The following is a 24,607-nucleotide window of genomic DNA, read 5'->3' as shown; positions in this document are numbered from 1 at the left end:
TTAATTTATTCAATAGATTTTTATTTTTCATGAAGACAGCTGAATAAGGGGAAGCTCCTGAGAGAAATAATCTCAGGACAGATTGGTGTTAATGCAGAGGAACATGGAGATACAGCTAGCACTACATCAAGAGTATTTCTCTGAACTCAGAGTTCAGGGCTCAACATGTGGCCATGAGGCAGAGAGAGAGGAGAAGGAAGGTTGTAGAAATGCATCATGATATGTACAGGATTAACATGACTCAGTATCACAATGGGAGAAAAAGACCTGAAGCATAAAACAGTCTACCATCCAGTAAAAAGGTTTGGAGAGAACCTTCTCTCATGAAGGAACAAGCTAGAACAATGATTTTACATTATCTGAGCACTAGAACTTCAAGAGTCCGTCCTTTTGGTAAAATGGTGTCAGAGATATAGAACCTTGTTCAGAAACAGAGCAAGTTTATTTAGTTGATTGTCTGTATGTGGTCCCCTTGATTATGGGACCAGATTCAAAATTCAGGAGGTACTAATGGTAAAGGATCCAATAGAATACCCCAGGGAGAACTAAAGAGAATAGCTTAAGAGAATCATACGTAAAAATACTTAGTAACTGAATAGAAAGTTTATATTTTATTAAAAAAATGATAATTGCTTATGGTTAGAAACTTATACCTTCAATTTAAATGCCATCCTGCTACCTATAAAGCCATGGAAAACCCATAGGTAATTTACTCTTGACTTTGAAGTGCATCGTGTAATTTTAGAATTTTATTTTTTTCATAATTATGTCATCCCAAGGCTGACATCAGCATTTCTTGAGCGTGCACTGACTAGTAAAGAGATGGAAGAAGTGAGTAAAACAATCCAACCTAGCATTAAAATGCTCTTCAGAGTGTGGAATATGTGCTTCATTTATTTACTACACATAGGAGTCACAAAACAACCCCAGGCACTTGTGTATATAGAATAAAGATTGTGCTGATTCCTATCCTCAAGGAGATTAAGGTTTAATGGGAGGGAAATAAAATACATAAAATCAACATAAATACATACAGATGTGCACAGCAATTACAAGAGTGAGGTGGTCATATGGAATCAAGAGTTAGGCTGATTAGTTAGGGAATGATTAGGTAAACCATATATATATATATATATATATATATAGAGAGAGAGAGAGAGAGAGAGAGAGAGAGAGAGAGAAAAGGGCTGCAGTAGTCAAGGTTGCTATCAATGCAGTTTCCCCACCCCAAAATTTAGTCTCATGACATTCCTTAAATCTATACCTGTAGCATGCAATCCCCAGCATTTAAGAAACTTTATTTCTAAGACTTATTTACTTCCTAATATCTAGAATAACCAGAATAATAAATAATGGATTAAGGATGTTACTAATCATCACAGATTGCTGTTTCTCTAATAACGTGAAATTAAATCTGAAAGCTTGCTCTAGTGTGATGGCAGACGTATGTATAAAGATGCGTATCATTAACTCAACTGGGGCGTTTGAGTGGCTCAGTGGTTGAGTGTCTGCCTTTGATTCTGGTTGTGATCCCAGAGTCCTGGGATTGAGTCCAGTATCAGGCTCCCTGTAGGGAGCCTGCTTCTCCCTCTGCCTATGTCTCTGCCTCTCTCTCTCTGTCTCTCATGAATAAATAAATAAATAAATAAATAAATAAATAAATAAATAAGTCTTAAAAAAGAAACCTCAATCTTGTCAGGTACCCACAGCTGTGGTGTGGATAGTGGAGGATATTCATTTTCTCGGTGGGTTATCTGTAGCCACAACCCAAAAAACACTTCCTTTGGCCCTGTCTCCCTTCACCAACACTATATACATTCCAGTGAGCATTTATCTGTGCACTGGGACAGCTGCAGAGCCTAATATCCTATGACCTATTCTGCAATCTGATATAAACAGCCTCTAATTAGCCATTCCCTGGGATCTTCCATTCTTCTACTCCAGGCTAGAGGAATCAGGAAGATCTATCTGCCTGTTTGTGAGGAATGCTGAAAGCATAATTTCTAAGAAAGGAAGGAATTAAAGGCAGAAACAAGTGAGAAACCAAAGAATATTCTTTGTCCAAAGGAGGAACCAGAAAAGACATCCCATTGGAGAAGAAAAGAACCAGAAATAAAAAAACATCAATATAGCAGAGTCTAGAAAGAGCTTAGAAGGGCTCTGGAATCCTACAGGCTGTTGCAGTCATTTGCCAAAAACCCACCCAGCAGTTCTCTGGGAAGAAAAAAAAAGCCCATAGGGACTGAAAACATTGACTAATAATTCTTGAATCCATCTCCACAATATTATTCATCTCTGCCAAGGTCAAGTTTGGTCACTGCATGGCTGGAGGTCTGGGCATGCTGTTCCCAGTTTTATTTTTACAGTAGTTATGGAGCCTTTTATATTTTCAAGGGCCCTCCTGTCACTTATTACCCACCCGTCCAGACCACCCACCCACGCTCCCACACACAATAAGTCCAGACACACCCACAAATACCCAGATTCTTTAAGCCTTATGGTGATTCAAGCTACAGGAATATTGTTTGCTCCAAGTGACTCCATTCTACATTCTTGGAGTTTCCCAAAATAAATCTGTTTCCTTCTCTGAGGACCGATCTGTGGATCTTTCCACTCTGCAAACATTTACAGAGCACCTACTGTGTGTAGGGCACAGATGGATTCAGGAGCTAGAGGAGGCTCACTGGGAGGTGGGAAACTGGACGTGAGCCCCATCCTGCTGAGCAGGTGGCCTTGCTTTCTGTAACCGCAGAGTGTTGGGGCAAGGGGAGGCCCTCTCTGAATGGAGACCATTTCTCCCACTCCCACTTCCTCCGCCCTCCTTCTTTTTCCTTCCCCTTTAATTCATTTCTTCATCTTTTGTGTCTCTCACTCCGACCCTCCTTCTTTCTCCTTTCTCTTTTTTCTAAGAAAAAGGGGAGGTTTCTAAAACCACCTCAAAGATTCTGTCAGACTTGGAAGCTATCACCATGTTTTTCTTGCCTCCTTAGTAAACAACTCATGGAAGAGGCCCTATGGCCATGCAAACTCTGAAAACATAAAAGGAGATTGAAAATACTTGTCCTAACTCAGAAAAGCTGACTTTGAGAAAACTCCTTTCCTCCACATCCTAACACTGGTGCCTGCATATCAGGAAGGGTGGCCCAGCCACCCTGCGCTTAGGGCTGACTGTGGTGTGGACCTACAGCCTTCCCAAGCCCCCCAGGCCCTGGGCCCTTGGGATAATTTATGAGGTGTCAGGATATTCTGGCCACAAGGTCAGAATAGAACGGTTTTTACACTTCAGCTGCCGTGAAAGAGAAACAATTTAATTCTGTTTTACTCTGGCACTGTCTGTTTTCACAATGAACAGGGGATTTGAGTCTTCTCAAGATTATTTGTCTAAGCAGAGACCAAGCCTCTGCTGAGTCTTGAGAGGTCTAACTTGACTCTGGCTTCCTTCTCCTTCCTCCCCAGCTAGCTAGGGAAGGACACACTTGCCTTTCCTATTGTACCAAAATGAGATTGGAATCCATTTTAACCGGGCAATTGTTGTGTGCCATTGAATAAGCCAGATGTCTCCCATCATTCCATCCTCCTCTGTTTTAATGGGAAAGAGTGGTTCGGGCATGGATGAGGGATGAGAGAGCCCTCTCCTAAATTCAGCAGGCCTCACAGTCTCTGCCAAGTCGTGGTCTCGAGTCTGAAGCAGTGTTTCCCTTGGCCTGGAAGCACAGCCTCCTGGCTCCTCCTGAAGCTACAGAACCAAAGACATTCCGCTGAGTAGCCTGAAGGTCTGCCTGCCAACAAAACCCAATGTCTCCGCCGAGAGATCTCAGAGTAGGAGCACAGGCCTCCCTTACTGACAGAGCAGCCAAGAAGACACACACAAGGCAAGCCAGCTTCACAAGACCCCACCACCCCCCTTCTCTGAGCCAGACTGGAAAGGTCATCTGAGAATCAGAATGGGACAGATAATTGCATTACGGACAAGTCACCCAGGGTGCTTATGAGGTAGAGAGGGGTGCCTGGACTCAAGGGTCTGGAAGCAACAAGCCTTCCCATACCAATCCATGTGATCTGCTGTGTTAAACTCATCTCCTAGGGTTTGGCCACATGGCAAGCTCTAGAAAGACAGGAACAGTAACCAGATAAAATAAAATAGATTTCATCAAAGTTTAAATGTAACTAAAAGGAACAAGAGAAATCTCTACATGCTGATGGCTAATAATCTTTAAGAAACATTAAGTGGAAAAAACAAAGGTACAATACAGTGGGATAAGTAGGCTACCAAATATATTAAATATATACTTATAGGGAAACAGAAGAGGCTTGTTTTATGGTTTGTCTCCAGAAAAGAGAACTAGAAGACTCAGGGTCAGAATTCAGGTGGAGATGTTCTTCTCACTATACCTCCTCTTGTGTTTACAAAAACTTTTTAACCCACAACTCATATTACCTTTACAGAACAATTTTCATGAAGAAAGAAAAAGTAAAAACCCAGAGAATGGCAAAGAGAAAGGAGATAGAAGAAGAAAAGCAAATGATTGAACTTTAAATTGCTTCTTTATGTTGGGCCAGCCACTTCTGCAAAAAACCACTCCCCTAAACTAGAGCACTCAATTCTTGTTGCGAAGGGTAAAGGAGCTATTTGGTAAATGACCTCTTCGAGTTCCCTGAATAGTAGTACTTAAATGTGTATGGCAGAGTTCTTTACTTTCATGTGGGTGAGATTAATCCCCCAAAAAGGCCTTCAGTCAATGCATGGACTTTTCCTCCTGTAATTTCACATCCAGTAAGCTTCAGTTTCAAGCTAAATGCTGAGTCAGACTGGTTTGCTCTCCACTCTGCCCTTGTCATGGTTTCTGAAGTTCTTTCTCTATACTACTTGTCACAGTAATAATTATCCTTTGCGTTTCCAGAATATCATTGATCCAAAGCAAGTGTGTGTATGGGAAAGAACATTGGCTCCTAGGTCGAACACCAAGTGTTACAGCACCAGCTGTTTTGGGGGCAGTTTGGTAAATCTTTTATAATTTCTCTGGGCTTCAGTTTTCTTATCTGTGAAGAGAGACATTTGAATGAGGTGCAGTACCATAAAATGCCTTAAACACTACAGGTCTCTGATTCTTTGAAAATAACAGTCATCAGGCTGTGTACAGATGGAGCCCGGGACATATAGCAGGCCTGTCACAGATGTCCGTGGTTCCATCTGACCTTCAGGTGAATGCATATCTGAAAGTACTTTCGGATTTGTTTCTTCCTTAACTAGAGGTAATTGAATTGTTTTCCCAAAGATGTTGCCCACCACCAGACAAGATTCTGGAAATATATTCTGCCTTGGCATATGACAGACAAAAGAAACTACTACACTGTGAAGTAAGCTTCAAAGGTATCCTGGTATTGCCGCCAGGACTTTGGATGGCTGGCCCACCGCTGGCCACATTGATCATCCAAGAGGCATATCTTGTCACTGAAGGCTACATCCCTGGGTAGACGAGACATGCCCCCGCACCCCACGCCCCACAGATGAAGGCCCCTCTTCCCATTCTCCATCCCACTTCAGGTGGTCTGGGATGTCAGAAAATACTTTCTCCACATCAGGACAAGATACTTTGGTAGAGCAGCCTAGTACCACTGTCATGGTTCACATGAACCACAGAGGCCCGAGAGATGGTGAGAAAGAAAGAATGACAGAATTGCCAAGATGGCAGCCCTCATCTGTCCACTCTACTCTAACCTCAGATGGGAAATTTAAAGAACTCAGTTACCAGCCACACTGACATGTGTCTGATTCGTTCTCTGCAAATTTCTCTTCCTCCAACACATTCTCATCCAAAATATAATTAATTGCTCCTCATTCCTTTCCTCAGATATTCCAGTTCATCAGTGCCATGTGTGAACTATTCTCAACCTTATAACAAGTCTTAATTGGATCTTCCTGTTAGCTATGCTTTTGAGTTTATAACCTTGCCACAACTTCAGTACACCAACATAGTGTAAAAAATGGATTCTAAAAAAATAACAGAGAACAGAACTTAAGAACATGAACTCTGGAGCTAGAACACCTAGTTTAAATTCTAACTTGTTCCTTGACAACATGGCAGCAGCCAGGCACACCGTCAGTGACTTTGGACCTGCTGCTCATAGAGGACCAGATCCTATTGCATTGCAAGAGGTCTGCTGGTCCTTTAGAGAATTCTAACAATGAATGATTCTTGGAAAGATGTCCAGAATGTTTGAACTAGACTAGTGAATGCTATAGCTGGTAGTAACATAATGAAATCATAGATGCCAGTGGAGGGGAAAGGAAAACTTTTGGCTGCCAAGCTTTAAGATATTTGGCTGTGGTTCTGAAATTGACCCAGGCTCATTAGCCATTGAATAAGTTAAAGGAAAACAGTTGAAGAAGCCATGACTATCAAAGGCACGGGCATTGCCAAGGGACTGTGCCTTCCTCCCAATGAAGCCTGCACTGCTCCATGCTCACTGGAGACACAATCATGGTAACTGTAAACTGTAAATTGGAAAAGAAATGAGAGATAGAGGGATATTTGGGTGGTTCAGCAGTTGAGCATCTGCCTTTGGCCCAGGGCGTGATCCTGGAGTCCCAGGATGAAGTCCCATATCTGGCTCCTTGCAGGAAGCCTACTTCTCCCTCTACCTCTGCCTCTGTCTCTGCCTCTCTCTCTCTGTGTGTCTCTCATGAATAAATAAATAAAAAGTTAAAAAAAAAAAAAGAAAGAAAGAAACGAGAGATAGAAAAGAAACAAGCCAATGGACTGATGTCCATTGGATCTAGTCACTTGCTTTCCCACTCTCGGGGTAGCTGCCTTAAATGTCAAAAAGCCCTTTAAACCCTAATTAAGGAGCCATGGGACACAAACAACATTCAGCCACTTATAAATTATTGCTTTAATACAAGTGATGGTTAAATGACTTAATGTAGGTACAGTGCTAAGAACAGTGCCTGACACACAGAGCACTTTATCATCATCATCATCATCATCATCATCATCATCATCATCATTTTTATTAGAATTGTTGGGGATATTATATATCCTTTAGGACCTTTACACACTGTGCCAGATTTACCAAAAGAAGTAAAACTCCTATTTCTGAATCTTTCAGGCACTTCCAGAGCCCTTTGTCATAACGATAGTTGGCTGTTTCTTCACATGCCATGCCACACGTAGAGCTTCATCCATCTTTACTGACACATGTTTACTGACTTACATACCTATCCGTCACTTGTCCATAGTCTCTCAGAAAATAAAGTGTGTCTTGCTCTTTAATTTTGAACCATTCTCCTCCACTTTCCTGTTCAAAGTTCTAGTATTTAGATTTGAATACTAACAGAATATTGAAAAGTTTGAAAGGAATAGTCAAACTGACTACAATCTTTCATGGGATTCTGGTTTCCTCAGCATCTTTTTTCCTTGAAGCAAAATATTCCATATGGATCTGCTTTCATTTGAAAGAGATAGAGGAGGGCATTTTCCCCTGTGAAATGAATAAGCTGGTGTAGCAGACACTGTTCATTATCTGCCCAACAGCCATCTCCCTCTCTTACTTACTGATTAATCTCCAGATATATGTAGGTGTCAAGCAGAGGTTTTGCACTTTGGAAGATGTTTAGCCCCTTCTCTGGCCCCCTTTGCCATTAACATCCCTTTTGCCAAGAGAGTTGGTCTATGACTCAGATCTGGCTCATAAAATATAAGAGAAAGTCTGCTGGGGGGTAGGGTGGGAGAAGCTTCTGGCAACTATTTTCTCTTTATTTTTTTAAGTTTTGTTTATTTATTTTAAAGAGAGCATAAGCTGGGGGAGGAGCAGAGAGAAAGGGACAAACAGACTCCGCACTGAGCTTAGAGCCCAACACCAGGCTCAATCCCAAGACCTTGAGAACATGACCTGAGCTGAAATCAAGAGTCAGACACTCAACTAACTGAGCCACCCAGGCACTCCTATTTTCTTTCTATAAAAAGGGAAAAATAAGTCACAAGGAGAATGCTTGTTTTCTTTATCTCTAAATGAGGTGAGAATGTGATGCTGTGGCAGCTGTCTTAACATAATAAGGTACAAGTCTAAGGACCAAGAGCCAACATGCTGACAATAGGAGAGTAAAAAAAGACAAAGAATTGAACCACTGTGATATCCAGACTTCTTTTAGTAAACTGTAAAGCAATTGTAATTTGGTCTTCTGTTACTAGATAGCTGATCCTAATACAAATACACATTTCACATGGAATGTTGAGTCCCTTGCAATAGCACATTCATTCCTCCTTGAGAATCTTCTGTGAGAACTAATAAATACTTATACATATAAAGACCTTTCTACATTTCAAATCATTGTCTTGGCTCTATGATTTTTATTCGTAGATATTTCTGTTAAAAATGATTTACTTATCACATAATATTATAATTATCTCATCCCAATTAAGTCCAAATTCTTACAAGTACAAAATCATTTTCTTCTTTCAAATTACACACTTTTTTAAAAAAAGACTTTAGTTATTTAAGAGAGAGAGACAGAGACAGCAAGAGAGCACAACTAGGCGGAGTGACAGATGGGAGGGAGAAGCAGGCTCCCTTCTGAATGCAGGGCTTCATCCCAGGACCCTGGGATCATGACCTGAGCCAAAGGCAGACACTTAACCAACTGAGCCACCTAGGCACCCTTCAAATTACACATTTAAATAATTATAATCTTATTTTGTTCTTTCTACCCCCTATATTTATTATCTTTTCCTAAAGAAACTTTCGTTAAAAGCATGGATTTGGAATCAAAGACCCAGAGTCACATGTAGTGGTCATGTGAATGAATGAATTACTTATCTCTTCTGATACTTAACATCCTCATATAAAAATAATATCTAGGGATCCCTGGGTGGCGCAGCGGTTTAGCGCCTGCCTTTGGCCCAGGGCGCGATCCTGGAGACCTGGGATCGAGTCCCACATTGGGCTCCCTGCATGGAGCCTGCTTCTCCCTCTGCCTGTGTCTCTGCCTCTCGCTCTGTGTGTGACTATCATAAAAAAAAAAAAATATCTAGGGCTGTAACCAAGGTGAAACAAGGTGACAGAAGTAAAACACTTCCCTAAATCTTGGCACAGACTGAAAACTCAAAAAAGTTTGGAGGAAAAGAAATAAAGGAAAAAGAAGAGAAAAAGTAAGATATGGTGAGAAGAAAGAAAAAAAAGGAAAAGGAAAGATGAAGATGAGGAACAGATGAAGAAAGGGAAAAAGAAGAAGTGGAGAAAGTACAAAATAAAAGAAGGGGAAAGAGAGCTAGAAGACAGAAAGGAAGAAGAGAGGAATGGGAGGGAAAGACAAGGACGAGGAGCAAAAAGACAGGAGGTAAGCTGATGACATGATGTCAGTTTTAACACAGAGAAGAACTTGGAGAAACAGATTAATGTTAAAGTTTTGAGACCAGACAAAGCCCTGATCATCTATACCTTACAATGATGTGACGCTTTTCCCCTTGAGCTTTGGTATTTTGTATGGCTGACTCTCATGCAGTTTGAATCTAGTTACTCCAAATATCACTACAAAGAAAATTACAAAGGATTATAAATCCTGGGCAATAGTCCTAGTATTTCAAAGAAGTGGTTGATTCATCAAGATTCCAGTGCAATCAAAGAACTTGGAGAAGTCCCTGGAGTTTGTTTCCATCAATGTGAAGTATGCCTCAATTAAACAAGCAAAAAATTAAATGAGTGATTCATTGGGTTTCTTCTGTAATGGCCAGGTGTCCTCTTTCTTCAATGATGACAAGACAAGAGGAAAGAGACTTTTTTTTTTTCCTGATACAAGAGGGAAATTCTTTTAACAGTGAAGGTTGGTAAAATTCCTGTAGGTTACAAGTTAGTTTCTACAGAGAGCCTAAAAATGATTTCATGCAGTCGGGGTAAAGTGCAGCACAAATAAAGGTAGGTAAAGGTCTAGAAAAGTCTCTAAGAGGACCTTGTAGACTTATGTTTTTGCACTGCAGTCAGTGCTTATCTGTTTTTCAAAATGGGGATTTGGGGACGGGTCTTCCTGTCACTTCTTCAGGTTTGTTTGTATCAGTTCTCTCCTTGCCTTCTGATCTCCCACAAAGGCTGGCACGGGTCCTGGATCTACAACTCTGTTCTTCCTGCTATGAAAAACATGTGCAAGTTCCCATTTTGTCTGTGCTTCTCACTGCACACCATTTATACTTCCAACTTTCATTGGTATGCCTTATGAGCCTGAGACTTTCTGACTTCCTGAGTGCCATATGCCCACAAGATCCCTCTCCCATTTCTGGCTGTGTCATCGTTGGCAACCATTTCTCAGACCATCCATGGCTAGTATTGCCAGCTCTCTTCTCCCCTCTACAGGATTCCAGCTTGATCTAATGCTACCCTTCATCACCATCATCCTAACCCTCCACCCTCTGGTCCTGATGCCTTCCCTTCTGCATTTAAGCTTTCACTTGAGAACCTTGTTACCTGACATCACAATTCCAGGAGAGTGACTTCACCCAAGAAAGGCAAAGGAAGGAAACTCTTCTGTTGGCCTGAGTTAATAATGGAGAAAGGGGAGAAGTCTAATCTTTCCAGTGCAGAAGATGTGTGCATTGTTTGTTGTGAGTAGCCCTCAGGGAGGCAGAGATTTCAAGTTCAGCATTTATGTGGCACATTTTTCAATTAGACAATATACTGTATGGCATTTCCCTTCCTCCCCCTGCCCCTTTTCTTTTATTACCACATGACATCATCTCCCCAGTGTGACTGACAGAGCCCATTGGGCTCAACACTGATAAAAAACATCTGGGGGAGAAACACTGCAATTTAGAAAACAATTAAGTACATCAATTTCAATTCATTTAGTTGGCCAGAGAAAGAAAAGTTCTTTCAAAGAGGTAACTCGATCTCCAGAGGTCATGGATTAAAGGGCATACAGACCCGTTTTCTCTGGGTTGTACTGCAGAGGAGTACACCTTGGTTCAGAGGTCTAAACGCAGACATAAACTCCTGTGTTGCAATTTTTTAACAAAGAGTAAACCACAGTGAGTTTCCCTAATTTCCTCATTCCTACTCATTTTAAGACATTCTTTCCTTATCCTTCCCAAATTCCCAAAAACTTAAGAGCTTCCTCGAAAGATGTGTTTTCTCTCTCAAGTGCTCACCATATGCTCATTTGTTATGGGAGCTCTGTAACTGAACCTCAGTTTACTGTTAAAGACCCCGTTTGAAGGGCTGATGGGTGTGTGTTTGTGTGTTACTGAGTTTTCCTTCCGCTTTCCTCACTAGCTCTGTGAGCACCCATGGCTCCATTGCTTTAAAGGGTTCAGAACCTTTATGAATCATGGTATAAATTTTTATACCCAAAACCTTAAATAATTTTATTATTTTTTCCACCTTCATTGAGAAATAATTGATATACGTCACTGCATAAGTTTAAGGCATTCAGCATGGTTTGGTTTACATATATTGTGAAATGATCACCACAATAGGAACCAGCTAACATTCATCTTCTCATACAGATGCAATAAAAAGAAAAGAATGAAAAAGAGAAAAAAGGAAAAGATTTCTCCTTGTGATGAGAACTCTTAGGATCCCATTGTAACAACTTTCCCATATAAGGTACAGCAGTGATAGCTGTAGTCATCATGTTGTACCTTACATCCTGTATTGATTTGTCTCATAACTGGAAGTTTGAACCTTTTGACCACCTCTATTCAGTTACCCATTTCCATACTCTCCACTCTGGTAACCACAAATTTGATCTCTTTTCCTATGACTTTGTTTTTACATTCCACATACAAGTAACATAATTTCTTCCTCTGACTTATTTCACTTAGCACAATGCCCTCAAGTTCCATCCATGTTGTTGCAAATGGTCAGATTACCTTATTTTTTATGGCTGCATAATAGTCCTTTGTATTATATGGTACAACTTCTTTATCCATTTATTAATCGATGGATACTTAGATTATTTCCATGTCTTGGCTATCGTGAATAATGTGGTGATGGACATGGGGTTTTCAAGTCAGTGTTTTTGTTTCCTTTGAATATATTCCTAAAAGTGGAATTGCGGGATTATATAGTAGCTCTGTTTGAGGATCTCCATACCATTTTCCATATATATATATATATATATATATATATATATATATATATATATGTTATTGGAGTTCGATTTACCAACATATAGTATAACACTCATTGCTCATTCTGTCAAGTGCCCCCCTCAGTGCCCATCACCTAGTCACCCCATCCGCCCGCCACCTCCCCTTCCACTACCTTGTTCGTTTCCCAGAGTTAGGAGTCTCTCATGTTTTGTCACCCTCTCTAATTTTTCCCACTCATTTTCTTTCTTTCCCCTATAATCCCTTTCACTGTTTTTTATATTCCCTGTATGAGTGAAACCATGTAATGATTGTCCTTCCAATTGACTTACTTCACTCAGCATAATACCCTCATGTTCCATCCACGTTGAAGCAAATGGTGGGTATTCATCATTTCTAATGGCTGAGTAATATTCCATTGTATACATAGACCACATTTTCTTTATCCATTCATCTTTTGAAGGACACCAAGGCTCCTTCCACAGTTTGGCTATTGTGGACATTGCTGCTATGAACATTGGGGTACAGGTGTCTCAGTCTTTCACTGCATCTGTATCGTTGAGGTAAATCCCCAGTAGTACAATTGCTGGGTTATAGGGTAGCTCTATTTTTAACTCTTTGAGGAACCTCCACACAGTTTTCCAGAGTGGCTGTACCAGTTCACATTCCCACCAACAGAGCAAGAGGGTTCCCCTTTCTCTACATCCTCTCCAACATTTGCTATTTCCTGTCTTGTTTTCACCATTCTCATTGGTGTGAGGTGGTATCTCATTGTGGTTTTGATTTGTATTTCCCTGATGGCAAGTGATGCAGAGCATTTTCTCGTGTGCTTGTTGGCCATGTGTATGTCTTCTTTGGTGAAACTTTTGTTCATGTCTTTTGCCCGTTTCATGATTGGATTGTTTGTTTCTTGAGTGTTGAGTTTAATAAGTTCTTTATAGATCTTGGGTACTAGCCCTTTATCTTATATGTCATTTGCAAATATCTTCTCCCATTCTGTAGGCTGTCTTTTAGTTTTGCTGACTGTTTCTTTGCTGTGCAGAAGCTTTTTATCTTGATTAATTCCCAATAGTTCATTTTTGCTTTTATTTCCCTTGCCTTCATAGAGGTATCTTGCAAGAGGTTGCTGTGGCCAAGTTCAAAAAAGGGTGTTGCCTGTGATAAAGAACCCAGAAATGGGCCCTCAAATCTATGGTCAACTAATTTTTGACAAAGGAGGAAAGACTATCCACTGAAAAAAGGACAGTCTTTTCAACAAATGGTGCTGGGAAAATTGGACAGCTAGATACAGAAAAATGAAACTAGACCATTCTCTTACACCATATTCACAGAGGAACTCAAAATGGATGAAAGATCTAAATGTGAGACAAGAATCAATCAAAATCCTAGAGGAGAACACAGGCAACACCATACCATTTTCCATAGTGGGCGCACCAATTTACATTCCCACCAACAGCATACAAGGGTTCCCTTTTCTCCATATCCTCGCCAGCATTTGTTATTTTTTGTCTTTTTGATGACTATCATGTAATAGGCATGAGGTTGTATCTCATTGTGGTTTTAATTTGCATTCCCTAATGGCCAGTGACTTTGAGCATCTTTTTCTGTACCTCTTAGCCCCTCATATATCTTCTTTGGAGAAATGTCTATTCATATCCTTTGCCTATTTTGTAATTGGGTTGCTATTTGGCCACAGGCTGGTATTATATTGGGAGGGGCAGAGCAGTCAATGTATAGCCGCTTCTCCTACCTACTAATCCAGTGTGTCTTGGTCCTTGTGGTGCAAAGGAGGTGATTCAGCCTCACCTGCATGTTCCAGGATGACCTCAGTGACCCCTGTTCTTGAGTGGGTTTTAGTTGTTTTTCTTGTGAGGAGTGAATCAGGAACAATGTATGTCATCATCTTGGTTATATACCTCCCAAATAAAGGCCAGAAGCATATACCTAGGTAAAATGATAATCACTGCTCTCATCTCTTGAGCACCTACTATAGAGTAGTCACTATAATTACACCTTAATCATAATATCTGATTGACTCATGTTAGAAGGTGAAGGAGGAACAGTGAAGTATCCCCCAAACTGACACAGCACTTTGAGATTAGAAAATGAAGCAGGTGACTCCATTACAGTTTGCACTGAGTTTTATTCAGGGTAACTTACTGATAAGATGAGGATCACAGCAGCTGCAATGTTACTCTCCACAAGTCTGGATGTTAGTCCACAGATTTGATGCAGCAAAGGGACGTGCAAAAGGGCACTGTAGTGAGATCAAAGGGTTTGCATGCACCTAATTGACAGCTAACTTTAATTAGATCTTGTGGCACCACCTATAAATTAGGAAGGGAAAAGACTAAGTTATTTCCAACAGATTCATTGGAGGCCAAAGCAAGCCGTGTCCACCTCCACTCCCCACCCCCACCCAGCTTTGGCAGGTATTTCTAAGGTATGTGTATTAATCTCCAAGGGACCCAGAACATATAGCTCCAAAAGAGGCCATTGATCAGACATGAAAAAGATGGAGGACCAAAGATGGAGTCAGTATCATCAGCACTCCTACAACTTGTCACATCAGTCTTATTAAGTAGGTATTGTCATTTCTTTATTGAGAAATTGATTATCTTATTTTAAGGCATTAAGACTTGTACTCATATAAAAAGAGGAAAGACTTGAAGATTTGTCAGCTTCTTAGGTTCATGCTCTAAATATCACAAGCAAAACAACAGCCTAGGAAATAAACTCTGAAAGATAGGATCTTTTTTTTTTTTAATTTTTATTTATTTATGATAGTCACAGAGAGAGAGAGAGAGGCAGAGACACAGGCAGAGGGAGAAGCAGGCTCCATGCACCGGGAGCCCGATGTGGGATTCGATCCTGGGTCTCCAGGATCGCGCCCTGGGCCAAAGGCAGGTGCCAAACCACTGCGCCACCCAGGGATCCCTGAAAGATAGGATCTAGTGATAGCTCTGAATTGAAAGTCTCTAGCCACATTTAATTAAGACAACATATATAGAGGAACTAATTAGTGCTTGGTTCAAAGTAGTTCCTCAATAAATTATAGCTCTAATGATTACATAAAACCATCTCTACCTATTCTCTACTCATCATCAATTTCCCTCAAACTTCATAGTACACTTGGGATTGTCAAGTATACTGCTGAGGTTTTCTTACAGTCTCCACTTAAAATTTTCACCTATGCAGTCTAAAGACCTAAGAGCAAGATCCAAAAGTAGGTATTTCATGTTATCTGATTGAGAAATATTAACTACCAGGAAATCCCATTCCAGGAAGGAACAAATAGGTAGAAAAGGTCCTAAAGGAGAACTTGCTCTCCTTTTAAATTCTGCCTTGGGAAGCAGCTTAAAACATAAGCACTTTCATAGCATGTGTTTCATTTTGCCTACTGTAGACAGAAAATGCAATTACTATAATATCATGAGGCCATATGGAAGTGTGAGGTTAGGACATACACATTTTGTAATGAGCCAGAGTTGACTGACAGGATCACTCAACAAGTGGACCACATTGGCACTGGGAGGGCTTGAGGCTAGGAAACATAAGCAAAGAGTGGATTTCATGTCAGTGAATGGATGGTAAGGAAAGAAAAGGACACCTGGGTTAGAAGGCATTGAAAGGCAGAGGAAGCTGGCAAAGGAGCCACTGGGAAGCCTTGGTTACGCCAAGAAGCTTATAAGCTCCTGAAATTCAAGAATTTGGGCTCCTGGGTAAGGAATCCAGAAGTGATCTTGCAGCTCAGGAGAGTTAGAAGGTGGCTGGAAGAGTTCATTGGACTTAATTGTAGAGGTAAAGCAATGGGGCAGATACCTATTTCGAGCAGTAGAGTATTTGGGAACCTGGAAAATCATTGCAAATTGGAGTGTTTAAGGCACATCTGCTAAGGAAGGTCTCTTGGTAGGATTTGAGGAGATTAGAAGAAATCTGGATGGCCTGCTCATTAGAGGTGAGCAACAGGATGATTTCAGTAAGACAAAAGTGGGCAAAGTAACAGCAAGAAAAAGAAGAAACTGAAAATGTGTCTAAAGACTACTGAGCCCCTCACCATTGTCCACCCCATCGATTCTTGTGTTTTGTTTCTTGATAATAATAGGAATAGGAGAGCTACTGTCTCCTGGGGCAGATGTGCTCACAGAGAAAAGGAAAAGTTGCTCATGATATGGTTTGGGTTAGTTTTTCTATTTTTTGTTCATTTTAGTTTGGTTTGGTTTTTAACCTCTCCAAGTCAGCTCAGGACAAGAAGTCAATTCAAATTCAAAGGTATTGCTGAACTTATCAGAACCATTTGTCTTCTTTGACTTTAAACACCAGGCAGAAAATGTTGCAAAATAAGATTTCCAGTCTTTCTGGTCCTTGCTTATGCCAAGAATGCCCCATGACTGCCCTCTGAGAGGCAACAGCCCTTCAGATCATCAGGAAACCCTTGAGCTTGCTAATAAAAAGAAAGTGATTTTCCATACAAAGTAAACAAATCCCTCCTGCACATCTAAAAAGACTTGGCTTCAGATGCGGGTGAAGGTTTAGGGTGGAGTTTTAGTTTTCATATTACAGAAGCTCACTCTGAGCTTGCATTTTCACATTATTCTTCAAAGCACAACAGAACCCCCTGTCAGGATATATCCAGCAACTGCATTCTTGGAACAGCTATAAATTAGCTTGCCTTTGCTTTTCCCTCTTGAACTTGAGGCTCCTTTCAGGGACCCAGCAGAAACCCATTAGGAAGCAAGAAATGAAGCTTCAGGGATCTGTTCTGTTACCCAGAAGGATCGTTCATATAGAATCTAGTCTTCTTTAGTTTCCCCCCCAAACTGAAGCCTGCTCTTCCGTATCAACATAGCATAATAGATTCTGAACCAAAAGAATCATCTCTCTGGGCTGAATTGCTTTGTCATTGCACAGCTGAGCAGGAGATTTCTACGATAAAATTTTCCATGTGAATTAGAAGGAAAAAGAGAGAGAGAGAACTCTTCTCCAACATCATCTTTTTATTTATGAAACACTTCTGAACTTATTGGCAGAAAGGCACAATCTAATGTAACATACAGGGTGGTCCATTTAAAACAGTCCCCTTTAACACAGGATAGCTTTAAGTGTGGCCCATTGTAAGTGGGTCACCAGATGTATTGTTATGTCAGCCCTTCCTGGCATTGTAAAAACAGAGAAGGCTTTCAGGGGTTGGGAGTATATGTGGAAATACAGGGAGACTCACTGAGCTTTAGAACTGTGAAAATAAAGGAATCTACCAGGATGCCTGATCATCGGGAAATAAAACATAAGTAAACAAATAAGAAATGTGTTCAATCTCGGTGCTGATATCTTTTTTTTTATGACAGGTAAGATTTCTGGGTTTTATTTTGTTCTCTTTTGATTTTTTTTAACCACCCTGATGGTTGGTTGTATTTGTATTGTATTACTCATTCAATAAACATTTATTGCGCATCTACCATGGGACAGCACTTGACTGAATGCTGGGAATATGACAATAAAAAGGCAAAGGCAATGCCTTCCAGAATGTATATTTTAGAGAAAAGAGATAAACAGATATATACATGATGTGTTACTGACATGATGTCAGAATCTGATAATGTTTTGAAGAAAAATTCAGAAAGTGAGGAGAAAAGGGAGGAGAGAGGAGAATTGGGGAAGTCCTGTTTAATAAAGTCACGTTACAGCAGAGATATAAAGGAAGTGAAAAGTTTAGCCACATGCCTATCAAGCAGAGGAAATGGCAAATGCAAAGGCCCTGAGGCAAGCATGTGCTTGGTGATTCCAGGAACAGCAAAGACAGAAAAGCCTACATGGCAGGTCCTTGAGAGGTAAGCTTCATTAAAACTTTCCTAAAGTTAAAGATTAAGGGATAGAAGTGGAATAGGATAGAGCTTGGGTTGCTGTTATTTTACTGAAAATAGAAGTTGAAGTACAAAGACAAGAATCAACCTATTTCCGGTGTCCCTGAGCAAGTGGTCCCACAGAGTGGTATATGGTTAGTGGGGGCTTAGAGGGTGAGGAAGATGAAGGGACAGTTTTGCCTACTAAAGTGAAAGAGGCAACCATTTTTCAATTAAAGACATGGCAAATTTCATGGTGCCCTGTCCCAGAAGGTGGCCATTCCAGAACCTGTACAATTATTCTGTTGACTTTAGTATGAAACTTGGCATTAGCAATGAGGTAAAAGTTTAACTGAAATAAACTATTTGTATCCTAAAAGCTTGCTATTGAGGATGGAAAAGGGAAAAAGTATTTTGTTCCATGGCCCCCTTTCCCCTCTCCCTCCACCTGAGCTAACCTGAGTCATTGTTTTCCCAGAGCTGGTGAGTTCTCATTTCATTTTCAAAGGCAGTACTGAAGAGTGCTGGAGGACAGAGAGGTGGGTCTCACCTCCTTGGTGTGGCCCCCTAGACCAATGCTACTGAGGCTGAAATAAGAGGCTGGACTGGCAGGGACTTACTGCCTCATACCAAACTTTAGGCTTTTAATGAGATGATTCTCTTTCCTTCCTACTGGTCTTTGACTTCTGCCTTCAGGACCTTTTTCTGGAAAAAAAAAAAAAAAAAAAAAGGACCTTTTTCTGGTATTGTTTACAAGTTGTTCATATATTCTACAGGGTATAAAGTATGGGATTTATGAGCTAAATCCAACTCCCAAAGTTCCATCTGTCTCTTTACTTCCAGCTTTGTCCTGACCCACTCAAACAGAAACAGAGAAACAGAGAAATGTCAGCTTTTAAAGCATTTCATTTATTCAACAAAATTTGTTTGACATCTACTACATGCTAGCCATTGTGCCAGGTGCTGGGAATGAAATAATGAATGACACTGATCTGACTGAGGGACAGTGCAGGAGAAGGTACAGAAAAGATGGAAATTTCTTATCTTTCCAAGTCCACCTTTCTCCCATGAGACCCCATTTACAGGGACCCCATTCAGAGAATCTCATCACAACTCTCATTTCATAAATCACCCCACGTGGAACCCTGAAGAATCCAAGATTTATTGACCAGGAAAAATCTTTCTATATCCTCAAGCGTATATTAGACATCCCACACCCATTATTTTCTTTCTCATGTGTTTGCTTCATGGCATTCATCACAATAAAGATTACAGTTTATTTGAATACATGCTCATTTCACGTCTACCCTTGACCAAACTGAAAGTTATTTAAATCTGTTTTGTTCCCCATAGTACCCCCAGGGCCTAGCACAGTGTTTAGCATGTAATAGGTACCAAATAAATACTTGCCAGTTTAGTGAATGGGTAAACAGTTGGACAAATGAGTCAAGCCCTTCTTATTCTTTGGAAGAATTTGGAATTAATAATAAAGATTAGAACATATTTTTTATATATCTCTCCGAAGGAGGGATCACTGACATCACATTTCCAGATTAAACACAACCCATCAGGGGTACCTGGGTGGCTCAGTCAGTTAAGCATCTGCCTTCAACTCAGAACATGGCCTCAGGGTCCTGAGATCAAGCCCCACATTAAGCTCCCTGCTGAGTCTGCTTCTCCCTTTCTCTCTCTCCCTCATCTCCACTCATGCTCTCTCTCCCTCTTTCTCTCTCTCTCTCAAATAACTAAATAAAATCTTTAAAAAAGCAATCCATCATCATTTCCCTCAGAAATGAAAATTTAAATATGCCTTTTTGTAAACCAAGCTGTCTGGCCTCACCTTTCTTCCTTATCATCCTGGGTTAAACCTGACTTGAATATCACACACCAGACCCCAGGCAAGGGCCCATGTAGAAAGCACTCATCTGTCCTTAGCCAAGACTCTAATATTCTACTCTAGACAATCTGGGCTCCTGGATCCTTAAACTGCTTCTTGTGCAGCCAGGCCTTGAGGCCCCAGAATCTACCCACATTCCAGAGAGGGTTAGGGTTTCTCATCAATCTCTGTCTAGACCCTGTCCTCAAATTAGCAACCAGTGAAATGCAATCCCTGTGAGGAGAAACAGCATGGCCCATGTAAAGTGTAGCCAATGAACCATCACTTCCCTGAGACCCGTTGTCTCCAACTTCTCACTTCTCCCAAGCACAGAACATTGAGTGAGAGAAGCCATTACCATGTTCTCACTGCCAAGCAGTCTTCCATCATTCCAGAAGGAGTATAAAGGAGTCCTGCTTTCCCAGCCTGCCATCTCTACCCACATTTGGCATCCACAGAGGACAGTCTTCTGGAGTAGAGAAAGGGAATCACTTGGGTTCTGGACAGCAGAGTTGAGACTCTTTTTCCCAGAGTGAAAATAAAAGAGCAGGGAGGCTCTAGACAGGATCTATTCTGTAACAATTTGCCATTTTATAGTTTGTGCTCGTTTATTTCTAGAATGTCATACTGTGGGGTTTGAGGGTAGAGGAGAAAAGGGTTACACAGAGCAGAATATGGGAATATCAGAAAAGATCCAGAGATCACACAAGGCCTTGGGATTGGTAAGGGCAGAGCCCTTCTAGATCATCTTTGGTGCAGTTATTCTGCACTATTGCTGAAGAGCTCAGAGACACAACTGTAGCTGTGTAACTTCAGTTCTTATACTCTTTAGGCCTCAGTTTGCTGTTCTGTAAAATGGGAATAAGGATGGTACTGAACTCCTAGGAACATGAGGAGGCTAAGTGAGTTAATACTTAAAATACTGAAATATTTATAGGGATGCTTAGAAAAAAGCAATAAATACTTGCCATTATTATTTACCATCAGAAAATCAAATGTTGGGTTGGAATCTTTCCAAAGTCAGTTCCACCTTTAAGATTCCAGTTTACAAAGGTCCCTTCTTTAGACACATATGTATTTAAAAAATGAAGGAATCTGTTGAGATGAATCAAGTCTAGAAAAGAAATTCAGTCTAAATCAGGATAGTTTACCACCATAATAATTTCTATTCTAGCATTTCTCTTGAATTGACATGTAAAATTCCTTGTGTATACAGAAAAAGGGCTCAGAGCTTTCATCAAGTTTCAAATTCCAAAGATAAGGAAAAACAACTTTTCTGCAGGGTTTACTGAAACAACAGTGTACAAATCAAAAATCAATCTTAAGTGCAAGTTTCTTGTGTGGTTCAGTTAATTACCATATAATTTTCTATATATAAATAAATAAATAATAAAGGAATTATACTGATAAAATTTCTGAAATGTCCTGAAATTAGTTAAATGGATTGTAAACGGTTAGACTGTAGTAAAAGCTTGCTAAATACCTCCTTCCTGCAGATTTGGAGGAATGATCTAATAATACACTCTAATAAATAAAATAAAAATCAATGATAAGTCTACGGAAAACAAGTAGAGAAAGCCAAAGACCAAGGACAAGTCCAGGATTTTCCCAAAAGAGGGGTAGCAGTTCTTTTTGGACCATCATCTTATATAGTGAATGTTTGCCTGTGGCCTCTTGTGGAAGGCCTGGGGCCTGGCCACTCAGGATTATCCTTTTCACTGTAGATCTACTTCTCCAAACCAGGAGTCAATGGCAGTGGGATCATCTCAGGAACAGGCTTCAGGGCCAGTCTTCTTAGAGTGGCCATCTCCCTTAAAAATAATCTTAAGAATCTTCTGATATTATATGTGAGTGGGACAAGGATTTTTCTGGAGGGCAGAAAGAGAAAGCCATTACTCTCACCCAGACACAGGTGGGAAAACCACTAAACCAAGTTTAGGAAGCTCTACTTGCTGACTTACAAGTTTTACTCATCTAGAACGCTTAGCTGAATCTATCTATGTATGGGAACGTAATGATGTAATGTAAGTGTGTAATTATTGTAACCATAATATTTTTGTATTCCCAGATATCCCCATCATCCCTACAGATTCTTTCAGGAGAATAGACTTTGCTATCAAACAGCCCTGGGTTCCCAATTACATTCAGTCCTCTGATCAGCCACTAATCTTGGGCTATTCAGTTAACTCTTTAAAGTTCAGTTTCCATACTTATTAAATATAGAATTTCTATAAAATATGTAAAATATCTATCTCACAGGGCTGTAGAACAATAAAATCATAGATATAAAGAACTCAGGCAGCCTTTGCTGAGTATTTACTATTTCCCCACATTTGAAAGGAAATTCCAGAAGCCAAAGTGAGGAGGAGACAGAAAGAACTACTCCTTATGTACTTTCTGAGCCTTGTAAAGGGCCAAAGGGCTAATATTCCAGAGATAGACTGGCATTTTGGGTCAAGAAATGGTAGCTTGACCGGGAGCCACACCCAGAAAGGCTTAATGAATGGGACTCAAAATGCCACTGGCTATTTCATTGTTTGAAAGCCATGCCTGGCTTTCATCAGTTAAATTTCAGTTTTAACAATAAGTATTGTCAGAAAACATCTGGCAGACATAGAGGGCTTGTCTGCCACATTCCTTGTTCCTTCTTGACAAATATTCCTAGAGGGGGTGACAACCAGACAGTCTTCCTTGACATCCTTTTGTTCTTCTTACAATAACCCAAATCCCTTCTGTACATATGTTTAATCCAGTGGTGCAGGAAAATGGCAGTCTACTTATTTTAGCTAAGGCCCCAAATGCAGGTGTTGGCTGCCTTTCCAAGACACTCTTGTAAAGAGTTTCTATCAAGAGACTGCCTAATTGCATTTTAGTGCATGACATAAACATGTTACATGACTTTAAATTTTCTGATTTCCTGATCTTAGTCACTGAAGGCACTCAGACACTGAAGATAGTTTTGGGGTATCACCCCAGCTCACCTCTCTTAGCTGTGTCAACTATAGCCCACAGCTGGGGGTGGAGACGGTGGGATACACATAGCCATGCTGCAATAGTTGAGTGAACAAGAAATGAGGCTGTGACCTAGGCCAGGCCAGCTAGTGACCTGATGATCCTAGCCAGTGAAATGAGAATGGAGAGCAAGATCAAGGGTGACTGAGAAAGAGTCAATCACTCTGTCAGTCACTCGGTATGGCTGAACCCAGAACAGGCAAACCAGGAAGCCCTGGTGGCACATGTTTTCTGTTTCCTGTTATGGAGATGAGGGAACAGAGAATGCCACCTGCAGGGAAAAAGAAAAATGAAGCATGTGCTCAGAGAGAAGCCAAGACTTGAGATAGAGAGGGTCTAATATCATGGGTTCCCAGTGGCTTTCTTGTCTCTGGTTCCATCCTAGGGCCCAGCTCTACTCTTGTCCTTGAGTTTTATAAAGCACCCTTGCATCCATGTAATAAATGTTCCCCTTTTTGCCCAGCTAAACCAATTATCCAGTTGATTTCCCTATCTTCTGTCTCCCTGAGTGCCCTAGTCCTACATTTTGTCCATGAGGCGGCACATTTCCTGTTTAGGGCTCACATATGATTAGACTACTTTACCTGAGTTGATATTTCCAGTTCCATTCCACTTACAGGAGAATGGAACACTTTGGGCCCTTTTCCATCTCTTACTCCTCCCCACACAAAAATACCTTCTCTTGTTGAGTTTGGGGAAAGCGATTGGATTCACAGAGCAAGCATCATCTTCCCTCTTGCTCTTGTTTCACTGTGGAAATAAAGCATAGAATCCTGATGTCTGACAAGCCTTTCTTGTCAGTCTTCCATCCTCCCAGGGTCAGGAGAGATGGCAGATACCCTTGTATCTGTCTTGGCAAATACAAACCCTTCAGACCTGAGTTTACCCTGGTTGGGGTGCAGTGGGGCACAGTGGGCAGATGAGGGCATCCAAGCCCCAAGATCTAGATTTGTGGGGTAGGAGGAGACATAGCATGAGAGAAAATCTTGTTTAAACTCCTTGCTTTATACTTAAGTACATTAATATTTCATCCTTGATTCCTGAGTCCATATTTAAAGTAGCTAAACTATTTAGAAGAAAAAAATATGATTGGTCCCTCACAATCCTCACCAGTCTTGAAGATACTTTAAGGAATGTTGAGTTCTACAAAAGAAAAAAATATATAACTACAGAATAAGGTCTATTCATTAAGCTTCTGCTGAGTGATTACCTATTAAAAGGTGGGTCATCTGCTAAGGCATTTTAGTTGTTCTCATTTATTCCCTAAACTATAGAAGTTAACATATCCCACCCAGTTACTGTAGTTGAAAATCTGTCAAGTCTTCCTTGATTCCTTTTTTTTCTCTCACTAACCACACTCAATCAAACACCAATACCTGTTGAGTTCACTTTCCTGAGTTTCCTCTGCTCCTATGGGCATTGCCTAAATTCAGACCCTTTGATCTGTAGTTTGAACTACTGCTGTACTGGCTGGTTATCTTCTCTGTCCCCAACCATTGCTACATTGTAGAGAGCCTTACCTTTGTGAAGTAAACCTGGTGAATGAGTGCCCTGACTACAAACCTTAGGTAGCCCCTTTAGCTGGCAAATCTGAATGACATACCACAGTCTGCCCCAACCTACACATTTTAGCAACTTCATTTTCTTCCATCATACTCTCTCATACCCCAGCATTTCTACACTACAGTCACTGTGGTCTAATTGGATGCCCCAGCCAGATTCATATATTCACCATTTCTTAAGTTCTGTGCCTTAGTACATGCTATTAAATGCCCAGCCATTTCATTTATGTCTAAAATATT

This window comes from Vulpes vulpes, chromosome 13 (assembly GCF_048418805.1).
Source record: "Vulpes vulpes isolate BD-2025 chromosome 13, VulVul3, whole genome shotgun sequence".
Taxonomy (NCBI): Eukaryota; Metazoa; Chordata; class Mammalia; order Carnivora; family Canidae; genus Vulpes; species Vulpes vulpes.
The sequence above is the reverse complement of the archived record's forward strand: the minus strand, read 5'-3'. Positions refer to the sequence as shown.